Raw genomic sequence first — 20893 nt, forward strand, 5'->3', positions numbered from 1 at the left:
CACCTCGGCCCCTTTAAGACTTGGGGAGTCCAACTCCCAGAATTCCTCAACCAGTTGGCCGAGGAACTCTGGGAGTTGAAGTCCCCAAGTCTTCAAAGTGACCAAGATTGAATTCCCCATGAACTTAGAGCTACCCAATTCCTGTTAGTGCATTGTCCTAAAGTGACCCTGGCGTGGTCTCAAAGAGCAAACGGGCAAATTCTAGGTTGCAAAAGTGCTGGGCCCTCCCCAGTCCTCCCGTCCCAGTTCTACTGGGTTGCGTTAGTCTTGGTCACGCACAGTGACGCACTGCAGTTTTGCATTTGCCTGCCACCCCTGGGAGGTGGGAGTGGTTGTTTTTGCAGGGGTCTTTTGACTCCGGTTGCCGAGATAAACTTCCAAGAAATCTCCCAGGAACATTGTTAGGAAATTCTAAGGCTTGCTCGCTTTTAATCTCTCTGTAAGAAGTTTTTTTTTAAAAAAGGGAGTTTTGATGGATTTGTTTACAGTTGTGGTGCAAATCATGTGCGTTTAACCTTCACACTGCAGTTAGGCCTCTGGCCAGCTCTGGAAAAAGGCCACTGGTGCAAGATAAGCACTGTGATTTGTGGCCGGGTGGAAAAAAGCCCAGTGATTTCTTATTAACTCCTCACCGCCCTGAATGCAGAATAAGAGAATTGGAAGGGACCTTGGAGGTCTTCTAGCCCAACCCCTTTCTTAGGCAGGAGACCCTATACCATTTCAGAGTGTCTGAATTTTTATTCCGTGACATCCACGGGGAAGCTGCAACGGTCATAAGTGTGAAGCCCCCTTTTTTCAGTGCTGTTATAACTTCAAACGGACAGTAAGCGAATGGTTTGTAAGTCGAGGTCTAGCTGAATAAACAGAGGCATAGATTCAAGGTCACGTGAAGTATTACGCCGTCTTCGGTCCGACTTAAGCATGGTATATAAAATCATACATTGCAATGTCCTACCTGTCAACGAATACTTCAGCTTTAACCATAACAACACAAGAGCACACAACAGATACAAACTCAAAGTAAACCGCACCAAACTTGATTGCAGGAAATACGACTTCAGCAATAGAGGGGTCAATGTCTGGAATACTCTACCCGACTCTGTAGTTTCTTCCCCAAAACCCAAAAACTTTAACCTTAGACTGTCTACTATTGACCTCACCCTTTCCTAAGAGGTCTGTAGGGGCGTGCATAAGCGCACCAACGTGCCTACCGTCCCTGTCCTATTGTTTCTCTTATTCTTTTATTTTTCTTATATGTAACCATTTCATGTATTCACAACTATGTATACACTTGTACTTATTATCTTGTAAACAATTGACAAATCAAATAAATAAATAAATTAGTACTGCTTGCTTAAAGCTTTAGTAAGGCCACACCTGGAATATTCTGCATCCAGTTTTGGTCCCCACATTGCCAAAAAAAGAGGTTGAGACTTTGGAAATCAAGTGCAGAGAAGATCAACTAAGATGATCGAAGGCCTGGAGACAGAAACAGAGGAAGAGCGGCTGCAGGATTTGGATCTGGTATCCAATCACCCCTGGTCCTTCTCTTCACTAGACTAGCCAAGCCCAGTTCCTGCAATTAAGACGATTAAAGATCTGGAGACAAAAACGTATGAAGAACAGTTGCAGGAATAAGGTTAGTGGTTAGTTTAAAGAAAAGAAGGACCAGGGGAGACATCATAGCAGCCTTCCGGTATATGAGGGGCTGCCCCAAAGAAGAGGGAGTCAAGCTATTCTCCCAAGCCCCTGAGGGCAGGAGAAGAAGCAACGGGTGGAAACTAATCAAGGGGAGAAGCAACCTGGAATTAAGGAGAAACTTCCTCACAGGGAGGACAATTAACCAGTGGAACTGCTGGCCACCAGAAGCTGTGGGTGCTCCATCACTGGAGGTTTTCAAGAATGAATGAATGAATGAATGAATTCTTTTTATTGGCCAAGTGTGATTGGACCCACAAGGAATTTGTCTTGGTGCAAATGCTCTCAGTGTACATAAAAAGAAAATTAGAATAGAATAAGAATAAGAATAGAATAGAATAGAAAATAGGAAATAAGAATAGAGTAGAATAGAATTAGAATAGAATAGAATAGAATAGAATAGAATAGAATAGAATAGAATAGAATAGAATTCTTTATTGGCCAAGTGTAATTGGACACACAAGGAATTTGTCTTTGGTTCAAATGCTCTCAGTGGACATAAAAGAAAAGAGACATTCGTCAAGAGTCAAGAATCATCAGGTACAACACTTAATAATAGTCATAGGATACAATAGAAATAGAATAGAATAGAATAAGAATAGAATAGAATAGAGAAAAGAATAGAAACTAAGATAGAGGAGGATATAATAGGAAATAATAGAATAGAAACTAGAATAGAATAGAAGAGGATAGAGGATGTAGGAAATAATAGGAAATAAGAATAGAATAGAATAGAATTAGAATAGAAATAGAATAGAATAGAATAGAATAAGGAATAGAATAGAATTCTTTATTGGCCAAATGTAATTGGACACACAAGGAATTTGTCTTTGGTGCAAATGCTCTCAGTGGACATAAAGAAAAGAGACATTCGTCAAGAGTCAAGAACCATCAGGTGCAACACTTAATAATAGTCATAGGGAACAATAGAACAGAAGGATATAGGAATAAATTTAAATAGGATGGGGTGGGATGGGATGGAACAGGATAGAGAATAGAATAGAAATTAGAATAGAATAGAAATTAGAATAGAATATAGAATAGAAATTAGAATAGATAGAATAGAATAGAATAGAATAGAATAGAATAGAATAGAATAGAATAGAATAGAATAGAAAATTATTTTATTGGCCAAGTATGATTGGACACACAAGGAATTTGTTTTTGGTGCAAATGCTCTCAGTGTACATAAAAGAAAAGATACATTCATCAAGAGTCAAGAATCAGAAGGTGCAACACTTAATAATAGTCATAGGGTACAAATAATAAGGGATCAAATCATACCAGGAAACAGTCCATATAAATCGTAAGGATACGAGCGACAAAGTTACAGCCATGCAGTCACAAGTGAGAGGAGATGGGCGATACGGAGGGATGAGAAGATTAATAGTGATAGTAATACAGAAGAGGAGATTGGACAGCCATTTGCCTGAAACAGTACCTCCTGCTTGAGCAAGGGTTTGGACTAGAAGACCTCTGAGGTCCCCTCCAATGCTGTTATTCTGTTAGTCTAATAAAGAGAAGGACAGGGATTGACAGGATAGCAGACTTCCAGTATTCTGCAATGAGCCAACTTGTTAGCGGTGACCTTGTCTGGGTGAATCATGCCCAACAGGTGTTTTTGTCCAGCAGGGAAGGCAAAATTACCAGGTCAAAATTCCCCAGCTTTTAGCTCAGGGGCAAAGTCTGTGCTGGGAGGCATGAGAAGAATCCCAAATATTTGGGAAAACCCAGATGTTTTTCTTTTTCGCACTGCCCGGGAAGACTTGCTGCCTCTCCTGGTGGTTGTGTGTATGGTGGATTGGATCCAAACTAAATTAGTTGGGCTTAGCTTCTCTGGAGGTTAATCTGCAGGCCTGGCTGGCTCACCTCTCTCTGAGTATTTGGTTTTTTTTTTGTTTTTTTGGCGTAATTATAATGATCAGTTCTTCCATTTCAGAAATGAAGGGTCAGAGTTTGGGAATCTGAATTTTAAGTTAGGTGCCTCTGGGTCTCTTTGGTCTTCAAGGAGAAAAGCCAGTTATGAAATTCATCTAAAATATATTCCTTCGTTTTATGATTTGGTTCAGTTTTGTCTATAAATTCTGCCTGGCCAAATTTCTCGGCAAGGTTTTGCAAAAGTGACTTGCCGTTGCCTCCTTCTTAGGGCAGAGAGAGAGCGGCCGGCCCAAGGACAGCCAGTTTGTTTGGGGCCCAAGGCAGGACCAGAACTCGCGGCCTCCCACTTTCTAGCCTGATAGAGGCAGTCTTTGGCTTACGACCAAAATTGAGCCGAACCTCTTGTTGTTTTTAAGCGAAGACAGTTTGCAGTGTGTTTTGCCCCCTTTTTAATGGCTTTTCTCGCCGCCGTTCTTAAGTGGATCACTGCAGTTTGTTAAATGAATCATTGGTTGTTAAGCGGATCTGGCTCCCCCATAAATACAAGTCAGTTGCAAAGTGTCCAAATTTTGAGGGGGTTGTAAGTGTGAAAAATAGTTGTTCCAGTTCCGTTGTACCTTCGAACGGTCGTTAAACAAATGCTTGTCAGCCCACATACCTGTAGTTCTTGCTTACTGACTGTCTTGTTTAATATCTCAAGTGGTGTAAAACACCCCGGCTTCGCAACACGTCCTCGCATTTACAACTCTCCCTCTGTCCGTCACACCCGGTGATAAGATTTCCAACCAGCTTGCAAGAAAGCAGAGTTGATAAGAGAATGCGGAAACAACCCGTGAACACACACGATGTTTCGCTCAGGGACCGTGGTGCCTGGCAACCCAGTTGTGGTCGCTAAGGGAAGACCTCTGGCAAATGAGGTGTTGGCTGCTTTGAGGAGGGAATGACAAGGAACGCATCGAAAAGAGGAATTCTTGCGTTCATGTCCGGGGGATTTTTCTAGAATTGCTGCCTCCCCCTCCACCCCCTGACGAGGGTGCTCTTGAGCATGGACAGAGTGCTTTTAGGCCAGGAGTGAGTCCACGGGGTTGGGGGGTGGAGAGCTTGCCTGTCTTCCCAAATCTATCAATCAGTCCACTCAGATTACACGGCTTTGGTCTGGTCGAGCAAAAATTAAGCATCTGGCTATGCTCTTAATCCAGATCAGAGGTGTCCAAACTTGGCCACTTTAAGACTTGTGGACTTCAACTCCCAGAATTCTCCAGCCAGCTATGCTCTTAATCCAGATCAGAGGTGTCCAAACTTGGCCACTTTAAGACTTGTGGACTTCAACTCCCAGAATTCTCCAGCCAGCTATGCTCTTAATCCAGATCAGAGGTGTCCAAACTTGGCTGACTTTAAGACTTGTGGACTTCAACTCCCAGAATTCTCCAGCCAGCTATGCTGGGAGTTGAAGTCCACAAGTCTTAAAGTGGCCAAGTTTGGACACCTCTGATCCAGATTATCTTCTTTTGTTTCCCTTCTACTCCTGGTTTATCGCTGTTTCGAATCCCATCCCAACTTGGTTCCCCTCAAAATACCCAATCTTTTGACGTTCAACGTTCCAGTGGTTGGGGGCCCAGCGAAGACCCCCGACACTTGGGATTCCAGATGTGTGAGTCCTTAGATTGGAACTGCTGTGGGAAGGGTCTCACCTAGGAAGGCTGCCTTTCCCCCTGGCAGACTCTGCAGAAACAAGGAATGTGTGGAATCTCCTGGCAGAGAGCGAAAAACCGGGGCTGCCAAAAGCCAGATGTTTGAATATTGGGGGGGGGGAGCCCGAAAAAGCTGGATTCCTGAGTCTCAACAGGGATGGGGGCTTTGGGATCCCTCCCCAGGGGCTGTTTCTTGCCTTCTCGTCTCTCTAGGGGCGGAGGGGCCAACCCTGCAGATTATTAGGGCAGTGGTTCTCTGCCTTGGCCACTTTAAGAGGGGAGGGCTTCCACTCCCAGAACCCCCCAGCCAGCCTGCTTTAAGAGGGGAGGGCTTCCACTCCCAGAATCCCCCAGCCATTATGCCTTAAGAGGGGAGGACTTCCACTCCCAGAATCCCCCAGTCAGCCTGCTTTAAGAGGGGAGGACTTCCACTCCCAGAATCCCCCAGCCAGCCTGCTTTAAGAGGGGAGGGCTTCCACTCCCAGAATCCCCAGCCAGCCTGCTTTAAGAGGGGAGGACTTCCACTCCCAGAATCCCCCAGCCAGGATGCTTTAGGAGGGGAGGACTTCCACTCCCAGAATCCCCCAGCCAGCCTGCTTTAAGAGGGGAGGACTTCCACTCCCAGAATCCCCCAGCCAGCCTGCTTTAAGAGGGGAGGGCTTCCACTCCCAGAATCCCCCAGCCAGCCTGCTTTAAGAGGGGCAGCAAAGCTGGCTGGGGAATTCTGGGAGTTGAAGTCCTCCAGGCTGAAAGCGAAGCCGGCTGGGGAATTCTGGGAGCGGGACAGGGTGGAATTCTGTGGCTCTGTGATTTTCTGTGTGCCACTCCCTTTTTAATCCTTCTGTTACGGATGGAAGCTAATCAAAGGGAGAAACAAACTAAAAAGAAAGGGGAAACTTCCTAACAGTGGGGACAGTTAACCAGTGGAACTACTTGCCACCAGGAGTTATGGGTGATTCATCACAGGAGGTTTTTTAAGAAGAGACTGGACGACCGTTGGTCTGGAATGGTATAGGGACTGCTGGTTGATCAGCGGGGCTGGACTAGAAGACCTCCAAGGTCCCTTCCAACCCTGTTAATTTTGTATTCTGTGTTCTGTTGCTGGTGGCAGCCTTGGTTCACCTGCCGTGATACACCCGTTGTCGTCGTCGTCTCTTCCCCCCCCCCCCCCCACTTTTCATGGGGAGGGGGCTGCAGCTCAGCCGGGAGAATGGCAGAAACCGCATCCCAGAGACGGATATATAAATGCTCTTTTAGGCCACAGGGTGAAACCGTGCCGCTACCCGAATGTTCCGGATTCCTGCAGCTCAGTGAGTTTGCACCGGAGTGTGTGCAAAGGGTGTTTATTTGCACGCCCGTTCCGAATGCTTGGCTTCAAAGCACAATTCTTTTTAAACAAGGCTCGGCTGGGGTTCAGGGTCAGGGGCAGAAGGTGGAACCCGCAGACGGAGACCTCCAACTTCTCCCAGGGAGTGTGTGTGTGTGTGTGCGTGTGTGTGTGTGTGTGTGAGTGTCATTGTTATCTCACTTCTCCTCTGGTCATCCAGCGGCCTGCAGGGAGGACATCATGTTCCGACTTAATGAGGGTGGTGGCAACCATAAAATAGGTCAATAACTGAATACTTGTAGGTCAGGGTTGAACTGTGGGGCTCTCGGTATCCTCTGAGCTGGGGTGTTTCGTTGCAGACATTTCACGACCCAACTAGGGAACAACTTCAGTGCTAGAAGGGAGTGGGGAGTTGTGGCGGGGTAGGAGGAAAGAGGAGGAGAAGGAGGAAGAGGAGGAGGGGGAGAAAGAGGAAGAGGAGGAGGAAGAAGGAGGAGGAAGAGAGGGAGAGGAGGAGGAGGAAGAAGAGGAGGATGGGGAGAAGGAGGAAGAGGAGGAGAAGGAGGAAGAGGAGGAGGGGAGAAGGAGGAGGAGGAGGAAGAGAGGGAGAGGAGGAGGAGGAGGAAGAGGAGGATGGGGAGAAGGAAGAAGAGGAGGAGAGAGGAGGATGGGGAGAAGGAGGAGGAGGAGGAAGAGGAGGAAGAGAGGGAGAGAGGAGGAGGAGGATGAAGAGGAGGATGGGGAGAAGGAAGAAGAGGAGGAGAAGGAGGAAGAGGAGGAGGGGGAGAAGGAGGAGGAGGAAGAAGGAGGAGGAAGAGAGGGAGAGGAGGAGGAAGAAGAAGAGGAGGATGGGGAGAAGGAGGAAGAGGAGGAGAAGGAGGAAGAGGAGGAGGGGAGAAGGAGGAGGAGGAGGAAGAGAGGGGGAGGAGGAGGAGGAAGAGGAGGATGGGGAGAAGGAAGAAGAGGATGGGGAGAAAGAGGAGAGAGGAGGAGGAAGAAGGAGGAGGAAGAGAGGGAGAGGAGGAGGAGGAAGAAGAGGAGGATGGGGAGAAGGAGGAAGAGGAGGAGGGGGAGAAGGAGGAGGAGGAGGAAGAGAGGGAGAGGAGGAGGAGGAAGAAGAGGAGGATGGGGAGAAGGAGGAAGAGGAGGAGAAGGAGGAAGAGGAGGGAGGGGAGAAGGAGGAGGAGGAGGAAGAGGAGGATGGGGAGAAGGAGGAGGAGGAGGAAGAGGAGGAAGAGAGGGAGAGGAGGAGGATGAAGAGGAGGATGGGGAGAAGGAAGAAGAGGAGGAGAAGGAGGAAGAGGAGGATGGGGAGAAGGAGGAAGAAGGAGAGGAGGAGGAGGAGGGGAGAAGGAGGAAGAGGAGGAGGAGGAAGAAAAGGAAGAAGAGAGGGAGAGGAGGAGGAAGACTGTGAGGTCCTTGGTGGTCTCTGAGCTGGGCTGTTTCCTTGCGGACATTTCATGACCCAACTAGGGAACGTGATCAGTGCTAGAAGAGAGGGGGAGTTGTGGACGGGTAAGGAGGAGGAGGAGGAAGTGGAAGAGAAGGAAGAGGAGGAGGAGGAGGACTGTGGGGTCCTTGGTGCTCTCTGAGCTTGGTGGTTTTCTTGGAAACGTTTCATGACCCAACTGGGTAACATCATCAGTCGTAGAAGGGAATGGGGTTTGAGGAGGAGAAGAGGAGAAGGGAAGAGGAAGACGACTTGGGATCTTTGGTGCTCTGTGAGCTTGGTGGTTTTTCTACAGGTGTTTCATTACCCAATTAAGGGAAGGAGGGAGAGGAGGAGGAGGAGGAAGAGGAGGAAGGGAAGGAGGAAGTGGAGAGGGAAGAGAGGAGAGGAGAGGAGGGGAGGCGGAGGTGAAGGAGGAGGAAGGGAGGAGTGAGGAGGAGGAGGAGGAGAGGGAGAAAGAGGAGGAAGGGGAGGAGGAGGAGGAAGTGGAGAGGGAGGAGGAGCAGGAGGAAGAGGAGGAAGGGAAGGAGGAAGTGGAGAGGGAAGAGGAGGAGAGAGAGGAGGGGGCGGAGGTGGAGGAGGAAGGGAGGAGTGAGGAGGAGGAGGAGAAGGAGAAGGAGAAAGAGGAGGAAGGGAGGAGGAGGAGGAGGAAGTGGAGAGGGAGGAGGAGCAGGAGGAAGAGGAGGAAGGGAAGGAGGAAGTGGAGAGGGAAGAAGAGAGAGGAGGGAGGCGGAGGTGAAGGAGGAGGAAGGGAGGAGGAGGAGGAGGAGGGAGGAGAGGAGAAAGAGGAGGAAGGGAGGAGGAGGAGGAAGTGGAGAGGGAGGAGGAGAAGGAGGAAGAGGAGGAAGGGAAGGAGGAAGTGGAGAGGGAAGAAGAGAGGAGGGGAGGCGGAGGTGAAGGAGGAGGAATGGAGGAGGAGGAGGAGGAGGAGAAGGAGAAGGAGAAAGAGGAGGAAGGGGGAGGAGAAGGAGAGGAGGTGAAGGAGGAGGGAGAGAGGGAAGACGAGGAGGAAGGAAGGAAGGAGGAGAAGGACTGTGTACTCCTTAGTCCTCTCTTGACGGGTTTTTTTTTTGCAGACGTTTCCTCACCCAGCTAGGGAACATCATCAGTTTTAGGAGGAAGGTGGAGGTTTCCTCTCTGTTTATTTATTAGATGGGGTTGACAGCCCTTCCTGGTCTGTGCATGGAGGGTGGAGCATTTCAAGGACAGTGCCCGCTGGCCTCACTTACTGACGGCTGCTCTGCGGGTTCCCAAGGTCTTTTATTCATCCTAAACGTCTCGCGATTTAACTTAATGGGCCATAAAAACTCCCAATGAGCCGCTTTGAATCACAAAGAGGCCAGGAAATATCCTTTTAAAGTTATATTTAAGTATATTTTCCATCTCCAGCCTCAAATTTTCCACTTTCCAGAGGAGCCCAAGAAATCCTGATATCTCACTCAACCGAATCTAATGTAAATTAGCTGCGCTCCCTCCGGGCCCTAGAAATCGATTTGAAATAGTAGAAGTAAATGATGTTACAGGCGTACTCGCTGTTGTAAACATCCCTCCCTTTCCCTGGTGATGTAAGGGGTGCTTTCTAGTGACCTGTTTTCCTGGGGGGCTGAGGGTGGGATGCCATAAAGAGAAGGGGGGCAACCTCTTCTCCAAAGACCACCCGAATGGAGGAGGAATTTCCTGACGTCAAGAACGATTAACCAGTGGAACTACTTGCCACCAGAAATTGCAGTGGCTCCATCCCTGGAGGTTTTCCAGAAGAGACTGGACAGTCCCCTGTCTGAAGTGGTCTAGGGTCTCCTGCTTGAGCTGGGGGTTGGACTAGAAGACCTCCAAGGTCCCTTCCCAACTCCTGTTATTCTGTTAACCAAAGACGATTTAAGGTTTGAAAAACATTTAACCAGTGGGACAGCTTGCCACTTAGAAGTTGTGGGTGCTCCATCACTGGAAGTTTTCGAGAAAAGACCGGACAACCCTTTGTCTCAAATAGTATAGTACTCCTGCTTGAGCTGGGAGGTTGGACTAGATGACCTCCAAGGTCCCTTCCAGCTCTGATATTCTGTTATTCTGTTTCTGCTACGATTCGGGGGGAAGGGGGGTGAGCAGTTGATAGGGAGTGGGAGTGTGGCTCTGTTGGCTGTGGAGCAAACTGGGGAAATCCGGCTGGGCAGAGCAGGAGAGAGGTAGAACAAGGGAGAGGGAATTCGGAGGAAGACCCAGGCCTACCCTCTCTTCATCCCAGGGCACGCAGAAGGGAACGGAGAAGGGAGCAACGTGGGTTGCGTGGCTTACGGGGGAGGAAAGGGTCCCGATTCCCTTCATTAGCTGCAGCTGGGAACACAGTGGATAAGAAAGGCAGGCTGCTGGGAGCAACCATACATTTATCTCGTATCGTAGTGCCTTATTTGTGTTCCTGGGGTCTTCCCAACCGTGTGAGTTTTGCCGTGCCTTCAAGTCCGAAATTCTTGCTCCTGCCCTGCCAAACTAATTACTTCAGTTTGGCTTGTTTGGATTTTTAAGTTACAGTTTGTGTTTACCTTGTTTTCTTAATTTTCTGCACTCAAAGGCTGTTCCTGGGAGAGTTTTTCTCCAGCCTGAAGGTCACCTGGACATTGGGGGCAAAGTTGGAGATAATAAAGGGACTCTTCTTGCTTATCACTCCTTTGGGTCATCCCAAAGGCAGTTGGGAAGTGAATCAGGTCCAATCTTAACGACCATTTCGCCATGGGGTGGTTAAACGAATCATTGCAGCCGTCCAGCGAATCTGGCTGCTCCCCCATGGACTTCGCTTGCCCGTCACCCCGAGATGTGGTGGCCGTTGTAAATACGGGCCAGTTGTTGTGCTTTGCCGGCAGCAGGTGAGGACGGCTGAGGTCTCGGAGAGCGAGGACTCGGATGAGGGGCCTGCGTGTGATGCAGGGATGGGGCCAGGACCATCAGGTAGTGGGGTGCTGCCTTTGGAGATTGTGGAGGCTGGCAGCAGTGAGGAAGAGGACCCCGAGGAGCCTGTGCGCATGCACACAGGGCTGCTCGAAGGAAAGAGCAGCTGCAGCAGCACAGGCGACTTGGGAGTAAGGCTGCAAGGTGATGGCCCCTCCCTTAAGGGATAAAAGCCAGCTGAGAAACCGGAGTTCTTTGCAGGAAGCAAAGACGTTTTTGCACTCGAGCCTTGTGGACGTTTGGAGTCTCTTAGTTGGCGTTTGGAGACTCTTTGTGTTTGAAATATTTCTTAGTAACTTTATCTAGTGTTCTTGGCAGCCTTGCACCACCTTGGCAGGGCTCGTTCTTATCAGAGACAATGAGTTTGAAACAGTGGAACTTTCCCTGGCCCAAAAATACCCTGCCTGCACGGAAGGTATTATTCAATAGTGACAATTTTGCCGGATCTTTTTTAGTTTTCCCTTCAGCGATTTTACTTTTTCCTTTCATTTTCTTCCCATTCGGGGGTCTTTATTTTATTGTGATGGTTACACATCGGCCTCAATGGGAATAAAAGGGGGATTTATTTTAAGAGATAAAAACAAGCGTGAAACCCGGAAAACTCCTCGGTGGAGAATTCCCACATGGAGTCATTTTTCTTGGCTTAAAAAGTGCAGCAACATTGCTAGCAAACCTCTGTTTTGTTTTGTTTTGCCTATCCGAGGCTGCAGGTAGGCCTCGAATTACGACTGCAATTGTGGTTTTACGTCATGCTGGTTGTTCAATGACTCACTCTGTGACCACGCCTGATTTTACTACCTCTTCTGCAACGGTCCAGTCAGTGAACACACTACCACCCTAAAGCATTGTGATCATGGTGCAAGTTAGGAAGCCAACACTGCCATGTTAAGCCCACCCATTGTTTGCAGGGTTTTCTTTTAACCAGAAACCCAAAGTTAAATGCCTGTGTTTTCTAACAAACAAGCCAAAAACAACATCGTAAGTTATTGGAAAAGACTTTGGAAAAAGTGCAGAGAAGAGCAGCTAAGAGGATCAAAGGCCTGGAGGCTTAAAACGTAAGAAAGAACGGTTGCAGGATTTGGGTTTGGCTAGTTTAATGAAAAGAAGGACATGGGGGGAATATGATAGCAGCCTTCCAGTATTTGAGGGGCTCCCCACAAAGAGGAAGAGGGGGGTCAAATTATTCTCCAAAGCATTCAGAAAGCAAGACAAGAAATAATGGAGGGAAACTCATCAAGGAGAGAAGCAACCTGGAACGAAGGAGAAACTTCCAAACAATTAACCAGTGGAACTGCTTGCCACCAGAAGTTGTGGGTGCTCCCAACACTGGAGGCTTTTCATAAGAGACTGGACAGCCATTTGGCTGAAATGGGATAGGGTCTCCCATTTGAGTTGGGGGTTGGACTAGAAGACCTCCAAGGTCCCCCCCAGCTCTATTCTGATTGATTGATTGAATCTATGATGTTGTAAATTCGAGGACCAAGTTGCAAGTCTCTTTATTCAGGGCCATTTTAAGTTGAAATGGTCACTGAATGAATGTTTGTACGTTGAGGAGTTCTTGTGCTTTTGTTTTTCCTTCCTCTCATTTTCCTTCCTGTTCCTCCCTCCCTCCCTCCCCCTTCCTTCTTTCCATCCTTCCTTCTTTCTTCCTCCCTTTCTTTCTCCTTCCCTTTCTTTCCCTTCCTTCCTTTCTTCTCTCCCTCTCTCCTTCCTTCTTTCCTTCCTCCCTTCTTTCCTCTTTTCCTTTCCTTCTTCTTCCTTCCTTCCTTTCCTTTCTTTCTCTCTCTCCCCCTTCTTTCTAGCTGTCCTCCCCTCCTGCCCTCAGCCCTCTTCCATTCATTCATTCATTCATTCATTCATTCATTCATTCATTCATTCATTCATTCATGTGTTTCTCCTTCCTCTTTTTCCATCCTTTCTTCTTTCTTCCTCCCTTTCTCCTTCCCTTTCTTTCCCTTCCTTCCTTCCTTCTCTCCCTCTCTCCTTCCTTCCTTCCTTCCTTCCCTTTCTTTCTCTCCCTCCCCCTTCTTTCTAGCTGTCCTCCCTCCTGCCCTCAGCCCCTCTTCCATTCATTCATTCATTCATTCATTCATTCATTCATTCATTGTTTTTCTCCTTCCTTTTTTCCATCCTTCCTTCTTTCTTCCTCCCTTTCTTTCTCCTTCCCTTTCTTCCCCTTCCTTCCTTTCTTCTCTCCCTCTCCCCTTCCTTCCTTCCTTCCTTCCTTCCTTCCTTCCTTCCTTCCTTCCTTCCTTCCTTCCTTTTCCTTCCTTCCTTCTTCTTTCCTTCCTTCCTTCCTTCCTTCCTTCCCTTTCTTTCTCTCTCTCCCCTTTCTTTCTAGCTGTCCTCCCCTCCTGCCCTCAGCCCTCTTCCATTCATTCATTCATTCATTCATTCATTCATTCATTCATTCATTCATTCATTCATTTATTCATTCATGTTTTTCTCCTTCCTCTTTTCTCCTTCCTTCCTTCCTTCCTTCCCTCCCTCTTTCTTTCTCTCCCTCTTTCTCTCTCTCTCTTTCTTTCTCTTTTCCCTTCCTTCCCCCCTCCCTCCCCCCCTTCCTTTGTCCCTCCCTCTTTTATCCTTTCCCCCTTCTATCTTCATCCATCCATCCATCCCATGTGTGCCACTGGTGCTTCTTCTTCAGCAGGCTGTCCCCTCTGAGGGTCACTGGCTGACCACCCCTTGCTCCCCTTTCTCCCTGCTGCCCCCTCACCAAGGGTCCGGGGCGGGGGGGGGGAGAAGAGCTCCCTGCCAGTCCACTAGAGCAGAGCCTCTCTGACCCCCCCCTCCCAGCTCCCCCTCCTTGCTCTCTTGGCCCGCTCAGCAGGGCCGGTGGGTGGAGGAGGGCCTGGGAAGGAGGGGCAGGAATTGACTGCACCGTCTCCCTTCCTCTCTTGGAGCAGCATCCTTCCCCCGGAATGTGAGACAAACAGGAAGGGGTGACGCCCAGGAAGGGGGGGGGCAGATCTCCCAGAGACCCTGCTGAGTCAGCTCTCCTGTCCATGGGGGGTCATTCCTCCCCCTCCCCCCACTCTGGCTGCTCTTTCCAGGGGAGCTCCTGCCCCCGCGTGGCTGAGTGGGGGTGTGTGGGTGGGTGGGCGGATCAGAGGGGGGGCTGTGCAGGAGCAGGAAGGGAAGGAGACGCAGAGGGGCTCACACGGGCACCAGGATACAGGAATACAGACCGTCCCCGGCTTTACGGCCACCATGGAGGCCAAGTTTGGCCTCGGAAGTGGTGGGGAGCTTCATCCCTGGAGGCTTTCAAGAAGAGGCTGGACTCCCGTCTGTCAGAAACGGTGTAGGGTCTCCCTGCTTGGGCGGGGGGTTGGGCTGGATGACCTCCAAGGTCCCTTCAAACTCTGTTAATCTCTGATTATCTCGGTCTGGTTAATCTCCAAGGCCCTTCCAAACGTTAATCTGTCTGGTTAATCTGAAACGGTCTCCCGCTTGGGCAGGGGTTGGACTAGGAGGCCCCTTCCGACTCTGTTAATCTCTGGTTAATCTGAAAGGTCTCCCGCTTGGGCAGGGGTTGGACTAGATGACCTGTCCAAACTCTGTTAATCTGTCTGTTAATCTGAAACGGTCTCGGGTCTCTCGCTTGGGCAGGGGGTTGGACTAGATGACCTCCAAGGCCCCTTCCAAACTCTATTCTGAATTAATTAAAACGGAGGGGTTTTTTACAGCTGGAGGCTTTCAAGAAGAGACTGGACTGCCGTCTGTCAGAAATGGTGTAGGGCCTCCTGCTTGTGTGGGGGGGTTGGACTAGATGACCTATGAGGTCCCTTCCAACTCCCTTATTCTGTTATTATTCTGTTATTCAGAACTTGCAGGAGCTTCATCCCTGGAGGCTTTCCAGAAGAGACTGGACTGCCAGTCCCATCTGTCAGAAATGGTGTAAGGTCTCCTACTCGGGTGGAAGCGGGTGGTTGGACTAGATGACCTCCAAGGTCCCTTCCAACTCTGGTTACCTGTTAAGTTTTCCCTTGCTGAGCGAAACGTTGACCCCATTTTGCGGCTTTCCTGGCCCCCTTGCTTAAGCGAACCACGGCCATTGTGGAGGGAGTTCACACGCGATGGTTAAAGCGAATCGGGCTTTTTTCTCCCATGGACTTCGCTGGTCAGAAGGTCGCAAGAGGGGGGCCATTACGTGACCCCCCCCCGTCATAAGTACGAGTCAAGTTGCCAGGGGTCCGGCTTTTGCTCCCGTGGCCGTGGGGATGCTATGACGGCCGTCAGCGTGGCAAAACGATCGTGTTCGCTTTTTTTTCCAGTGCCATTATTCACGGCGGGAAGTCCAGGACAACCTGTACAGAATGATGGGAGTTGGAAGGGACCTGGGAGGTCATCCAGTCCAGCCCCCTTGCTCAAGCAGGAGACCCTACGCCATTTCAGACAATTGCCTGTCCAGTCTCTTCTTAAAAGCCTCCGGTGTTGCAGCAACCACAATTTCTGGTGGCCCGCAGTTCCACTGGTTCATTGTCCTCCCTGTTTGGAAGTTTCTCCTTAATTCCCTGTTGCTTCTCTCCTTGGTTAGTTTCCATCCATTGTTTCTCGTCCTGCCTTCAGGGGGTTTGGAGAACAGGTTGACCAGCCCCCTCTTCTTTGGGAAAAAGGTAAAGGTGCCCCTCGCGCATCCACGCTAGTCGTTCCTGGCTCTAGGGCCGTGGTGGCTAACCCTTTTGGGCTCCTGGGCCAGGCCAATCTCGCGGGGCCAGGGCAATGTGCCTCCCCACACCCCCTTGCACACGAACCCCACCTGCCCTCTGCCCTTATCGCTGTGCCTCACAGGAGGCTGGTTTCAGGTTGAAACTTGCATTCAGGCCCATTTCGTCACTTCCGTTAATTTCTGAAAAACAGGAAGTAATGAAACAGGCCTAGTTTTCATCCTGAAAAGCCTGCAGAAGCCTTCCTGAAGCCTCCAGGAGGTCGAAAAAGGCCTCAAACTGGCCTAAAATCAGCTGTGAGGTGTGCACAAGCACAGTGAGGTAAGTTTGCCTGCAGCTCACGTGCCGGCACAAATGGCTCTGCATGCCACCTATAGCACACATGCCATAGGTTCACCATCACAGCTCTTAGGGGCGCTGCTCATCGCCGTTGCAAACCCGAAGAGCCAGCGCTGTCCGAAGACATCTCCGTGGTCATGTGGCCAGCAGGACTAAACGCTGCCCAAGGCGCATAGAACGCTGTTCCCTTCCCACCAAGGGGGTCCCTATTTTTTACTTATCATTTTTTTTTAACATGCTTTCAACTGCTCGGTTGGAAGAATCTGGAACAAGCCACGGGAGCTCACTCGGTGACACTGGTAACGCTAGGGATTCGAACCGCCAAACTGCCGAACTTTTCTGATCGACAAGCTCAGCGTCTTAGCCACCGAGCCACCACGTTCCCTTTTCTTCTTTGGGGCAGCCCCTCCAATACTGGAAGATACTCTCCTGTCCCCCCCCTGGTCCTTCTCTTCCCTAGACTAGCCAGGCCCGGTTCCTACAACCATTGGTAAGATGTGAGACCTTGAATGATTCAATACTCACAACATGAAGACAGATCTGGTTCACCATTCAAAGGTTGATTCAAGAAAATAAGCGTTTGCAAACAGGCCTTCAAGTCCCTTCCAAAGTGAACAGGGTACAAGAAGAGTGTTAGGGATACACCCTAGCAGAACCTGCACGGCAGTCAGGCAGGCAGGCAAATATGTGAGATAAACGTTTTTGTAGCTTACACTCAGTAAAACAGATACACTGTGCTAGTTAAATAGTTTATTCCAGTAAGAGTTTTTAGCATAGTCAAAAACAGTCCATATATCATTCACTAGTTCAGTCCGTCCGGGGATTATTCAGTTGCAAAGTCCAGTGTCGAAAAAGAGGTCAGTAAACTTACAAATATCAGTCCAGTAATATATCTTCTCGCAGTAGAGATATAAAGAAGTCAAACCTCCTTTCTTCCTTCGAGGTTCAAAAAACTCAGGAGCAGGGAACACCCAGTTAGCAAACCATCAATCCAGCATAGTCAGCAAGCAAAAACAAGCAAGTTCTCTTGCTCCCTCTTATGGCGGTTTTACAACCGCACCCAAAATTACATGCTTTGCAGTTTAAAGTGACACACACTTAAACTTACTATCATAGTTTATATATATTATTTTACCCAAACTACGTTAGGTAACCTTGTTATTCCTAACAAAGAGCAAGCTTCCATCTTCAAACAATACATTTTATACCCTTGCACAGAACACACCAGGCCTAAGAAGCCCCCCACACACTCCCACACACACCCTTATTCTCTATATTCTAAAATGAGATTAACTATGAGCTACAAGCATGACATTGTTTTCTGTGTTTCAGTGTCTTATCTTGTTTTAGTGCTGGGCTTTTACCTTGGGAGGATGTCCCTTAGAACAATGCACGACTGAACACATTTTAGGTCTTAGGGTGGGGGTTTGATGCAGAAAAAGAAGAAGAGGAAGCGAACAGAAAAGCATCAGGAAGAGCAGGGAAGAACCTCCTAGTCTAGCTACATTAAAAAAATCCATTATAAAAGAGTAAAATTGTAATTCTTTTCTCTCACATTCATTGCGTGTTTTAGCCTCCAGTTCGCTAATCCTCTTTGTGGCTCTTCTCTGCACTTTTTCTAGAGTCTCAACATCTTTTTTTATACTGGATGCAGGACTCTAGGTGTGGCCTTACTAAGGATGGATGGATGGATGGATGGACGGACGGACACACAGAGATATAGATGGATAGATAGATGGATAGATAGATGGATGGATGGATGGATAAACAGACACACAGATATAGTAAGATAGATGGATGGATGGATAGATGGATAAACAGACACACAGAGATATAGATGGATGGATAGATGGATGGATGGATGGATAAACAGACACACAGATATAGATAGATGGATGGATGGATGGATGGATAAACAGATATAGATGGATAGATAGATGGATGGATGGATGGATGGATAAACACAGAGATATGGATGGATGGATGGATGGATGGATAAACAGATATAGATGGATAGATAGATGGATGGATAAACAGACACACAGAGATATAGATGGATGGATGGATGGATGGATGGATGGATGGATGGATAAACAGATATAGATGGATAGATAGATGGATGGATGGATGGATGGATAAACACAGATATGGATGGATGGATGGATGGATGGATGGATGGATAAACAGATATAGATGGATGGATGGATGGATGGATAGATAGATGGATAGATAGATAGATGGATAGATAGATAGATAGATGATAGAAAGATAGATAGATGGATAGATAGGCAGGCAGATAGATAGATAGACGGATGGATAGATAGATAGATATAGTTAGATGATAGAGAGACAGACAGACAGACAGACAGACAGACAGACAGACAGACAGACAGACAGATACACAGAGATATAGATGGATGGATGGATGGATGGATGGATAGATAGAGAGATAGGGAGAAAGAAAGAGACAGATAGACAGACTAGACTAGCCAGGCCCAGGTCCTGCAACCGTCCATCGTATGTTTCAGCCTCCAGTCCCCTCATCCTCCTGGTTGCTCTTCTCTGTGCTTTTTCCAGAGTCTCAACATCTTCTTTTTTAATGTGTGATGACCAACACTGGATGCAGGATTCCAAGGGTGGCCTTTCCAGGGCCTTATAAAGGGGTACCAGCACTCGAATATTGCAAGATGCTCTCCCCCCTTAATTCTTCTTTACATTAAACTAAACATGCCCAGTTCCAGCAACTATTCTTCCCTTGTTTTAGCCCCTGGCCCCCCCTAATGATCTTAATATTTGCTAGTATCTTAAACATCTTTTTTTTTTGCATCACAGCCACCACAACTGGATGCAATTTTGCAAGTGTGGCCTCACTACTGCAGTGTAAATCCTCACTTCTCACAATGCTTTCATTTGTTATTGCCGTGTCTGGCATGAACATGCCTGCACATGAAAACGGGATGCTGGGTTGAGACCCCCCCCTACCCAAGGGGTGTTTGTTTCCTCTGCTCCCTTGTTTGACCAGCAGGTGGCGCCAGCACACAGCAGTTGGTTTTATTTCTTGTCTTCTATCTTATCTATTTCTTCTATTGAAATACCCCTCATGCGTCATCACAAAATCTCCAGCACCGTAAAGCCTACAAACTTGAAATTTGGCCCGTAGGTTCCTCTTGGCTTCTAGGGGCTCCCTAAGAAAGGGTTTTTCCAAAGGACCCTCAGAGCATTTAGAGTATTTCCATTATTATTATTATTATTATTATTATTATTATTATTATTATTATTATTATTAATAATAATAATAATAATATTATCCTTAGCTCTGATGCTAAGGAGTTCTACTCCCCTCCCCACCTGAGAAGAAATCTCTTCCAAATGCAAAACACAAGCAGAGGAGAGGAGTTTCAATTTCAGTTTCATAGCACCAAGCAGCTTTAGTGCAGAACAGTTGAGCTAAGCCACGCCCAGGCTCCTTGCTGTCTCCTTGCTCACACAGCAAATATGCTTTCAGTTTCCAAACAGCCCTCAACTCTCTCACACACTGACAAGATGCTAGCCAGATGGATGTTGGTAGGGCAGAGGCAGAATTCCCCCCCTTATTTTCCTCCCCCACAACTAAGCCCGATGACATAGTTTCGTAGCGAAGCACGGCTATTGAGTCAGTGTTCAAATATAACAGAGCAGCCCTGCTACAGGCAGACTTACGACCGTGTGGCTGAAGTTATGACGGACCTCCCCAAGGCTGCTTAGGCCCCGGATTAAAATCACCAATAGCCACCCCTCCTGCAGTCAGGCGATTGCATTTCAGAAGGTGCCTATATGCCTTTTTGTAGCAGTGCAGCTGTGATCAGTCAGAATAAAGCTGGAAGGGACCTTGAGGTCATCTAGTCCAACCCCAACTCAAACAGGAGACCCTCGACCATTTCAGCCAAATGGCTGCCCAGTCTCTTCTGAAAAGCCTCCAGTGTTGGGAGCACCCACAACTTCTGGTGGCAAGCAGTTCCGCTGGTTAATTATTTGGAAGTTTCTCCTTCGTTCCAGGTTGCTTCTCTCCTCGATGAATTTCCCTCCATTATTTCTTGTCTTGCTTTCTGAATGCTTTGGAGAATAATTTGACCCCCTCTTCCTCTTTGTGGGCAGCCCTCAAATCCTGGAAGGCTGCTATCCTGTCGTCCCCCCGTCCTTCTTTTCTCTAGACTGGCCAAACCCAAAGAAATCCCTGCCTCACCCAGTTGGCTTTCATGCCTAAGGCGGGACTAGAACTCCCAGTCTCCTGGTGATTGGCCCAAAGTCACCCAGTTGGCTTTCATGCCTAAGGCGGGACTAGAACTCCCAGTTTCCTGGTGATTGGCCCAAAGTCACCCAGTTGGCTTTCATGCCTAAGGCGGGACTAGAACTCCCAGTTTCCTGGTGATTGGCCCAAAGTCACCCAGTTGGCTTTCATGCCTAAGGCGGGACTAGAACTCCCAGTTTCCTGGTGATTGGCCCAAAGTCACCCAGTTGGCTTTCATGCCTAAGGTGGGACTAGAACTCACCGTCTCCTGGTGATTGGCCCAAAGTCACCCAGTTGGCTTTCATGCCTAAGGCGGGACTAGAACTCACCGTCTCCTGGTGATTGGCCCAAAGTCACCCAGTTGGCTTTCATGCCTAAGGTGGGACTAGAACTCCCCGTCTCCTGGTGATTGGCCCAAAGTCACCCAGTTGGCTTTCATGCCTAAGGCGGGACTAGAACTCCCAGTCACCTGGTGATCGGCCCAAAGTCACCCAGTTGGCTTTCATGCCTAAGGCAGGACTAGAACTCACTGTCACCTGGTGATCGCCCAAAGTCACCCAGTTGGCTTTCATGCCTAAGGCGGGACTAGAACTCCCAGTTTCCTGGTGATTGGCCCAAAGTCACCCAGTTGGCTTT

The 20893-nt window shown here is 48.4% G+C and overlaps 1 protein-coding gene and 1 long non-coding RNA gene across 2 annotated transcripts in view; one reads left to right on the top strand and one right to left on the bottom strand.

The window, feature by feature from the left end:
* The window catches only part of MYO18A (myosin XVIIIA), a 222074-nt gene that overhangs the window by 39742 nt on the left and 161439 nt on the right, over positions 1–20893 (top strand).
* The window catches only part of LOC148132658 (uncharacterized), a 335548-nt gene continuing 331344 nt past the window's right edge, over positions 16690–20893 (bottom strand). The window contains exon 2 of the long non-coding RNA XR_015747713.1: positions 16690–17169. This is a non-coding gene — a long non-coding RNA (uncharacterized LOC148132658). The remainder of the gene's footprint in view (positions 17170–20893) is intronic.

The sequence above is a fragment of the Notechis scutatus genome, chromosome 1 (genome assembly GCF_049901735.1).
Source record: "Notechis scutatus isolate UNSWTSFEM ecotype Mainland chromosome 1, rNotScu1.2, whole genome shotgun sequence".
NCBI classification, from domain to species: Eukaryota; Metazoa; Chordata; class Lepidosauria; order Squamata; family Elapidae; genus Notechis; species Notechis scutatus.